Source organism: Chrysochloris asiatica, unplaced genomic scaffold (assembly GCF_000296735.1).
Source record: "Chrysochloris asiatica unplaced genomic scaffold, ChrAsi1.0 scaffold00009, whole genome shotgun sequence".
NCBI lineage: Eukaryota > Metazoa > Chordata > Mammalia > Afrosoricida > Chrysochloridae > Chrysochloris > Chrysochloris asiatica.
The window spans coordinates 3,079,173-3,081,063 of record NW_006408527.1 but is presented as its reverse complement, the minus strand read 5'-3'; positions in this window follow the sequence as shown (position 1 = coordinate 3,081,063).

Here is a 1,891-nt window from a genome sequence, read left to right as displayed (position 1 = left end):
GAGTGAAAGGGATTTTAAAAATGATCAGAAAATCAAACAATGCACTTCTCATATGAACTGAATAAAGGTGGTGGCATAGTTGCCAGGTCCTCAGCTGCTATATCAAAAGGTTAACACTTCCAACCCACCAATCACTCCACAAGTGAAAGATGCTGATAGTCTGCTTCTGTAGAGAGTGGTGGTGGTAGTGGTGTGCCGTGGAATCAGTTCTGACTCATAGCGACCCTGTACAGGGTTTCCGAGGCTGTACATCTTTATGGGAGCAGAAAGCCTCATCTTTCTCCCGTGGAACATCTGGTAGTTTTGAACTGCTGACCTTGAAGTTAGCAGCCTGACTCATAACCACTATGCTACCAGAGCTCCTTTCTGTAGAGATTCCACCCTTGGACACTTCATGGGTCAATTTTCCTCTGTCCTATAGGGTTTCTATGAGTTGGAATGGACCCAACAGCAATGAATTTGGTTTGGTCTGCTTTACTATGACACAATGGTTATGTGTTTGACTGCTAATCCTAAGGTGGGTGGTTCCAACCCACCCTATAGCTCTGTGGGAGAAAGGCCTGGTTATTTGCTCCTGTAAAGATTACAACCTAGGAAACCCTATGGGGAAGTTCTATTCTGAGACATGGGTTCTTTATTAATGTAAAGAATTTGTCTGGTTTTTGTATGTTGATCTTGTGCCCTGCCACTTTACTGAAATTTTCAATGAGTTCCAATAATTTTCATGCTGAGTCTTTGAGATTTCTATGTATGAGATTGTATCATCTGCAAATAGAATTTTACTTCTTCTTTACAAATTTGGATTCCTGTAATTTCTTTTTCTTGCCTTGCTGTTGTTAAGGGCTATCAAGTAGTTATAGACTTATAGTGACCCTGTATAGGGTTTCCGATGAACAGCTTGTTGATATGAACTACCAATGCTGTGGTTAGCAGTCCAGTGCTTATCCTGCAGCACCACACCAGGCCTTCTTATATCTCTACGTCTTCCAGCAACATATTAAATATTGTTGTTGTTAAGTGCCACTGAGTCAGTTCTGACTCATAAGGTTTCTGAAGTATGTAAATCTTTGTGGGAGCAGAAAGTCTTATGTTAAATACAAGTGGTGATAAAGGGTGTCCTTTACTGGTTCCCACTTGCAAGGGGAATACGATCAGTTTCCTTCCAAAGAGAGTAATGTTGGATGTAGGTTTTGTACGTTGTGTTGTTTTTGTTAAGTGCTATGGATTGTTCTGACTCATAGTGACCCTGCCTTCTGTGCATCAATCAATATGATCATGTGTTTCTATTCTTTTGTTTTATTTGGTGGATTACATTGATTGTTTTTCTAATATTGAACTGTCTAAATCCAGCTTGAATTTCTGACAGTTTTTCGGTGCTCTACTGCTGTAACTAAAGGTTCAAGGTGGATTCAGAAGAGGATGTGGAAGGAAGGATAACATTGCTAACATCAGATGAATCTTGGCTAAAAGCAGAGAATACCAGAAAGAATACCTGTGCTTTATTGACTTTGCAAAGGCCTCCGATTGTGTGGATCATGACAAGCTATGTTTAACATTGTGAAGTATGAGTATTCCAGAACACTTAATTGTGCTCATAAGGAATCTGTACATGGACCAAGAGGCAGTTGTTAGAACAGAACATGGGAACATTGAATGGTTTAAAATTAGGAACGGTGTGTGATGGGGTGTATTCTTTCACCATATTTATTCAACGTGTATGATAAGCAAATAAACTGAAAAGCTGGGTTATATGAAGAAAAAAGTGGCATCAGCACTGGAGACTCATTAACAACCTGCGATATGCAGAGGATACAGCCTTGCTTGCTGGAAGTGAAGAGGACTTAAAATACTTACTGATGAATATCAAAGAGCACAGCCTTCGGTATGGATT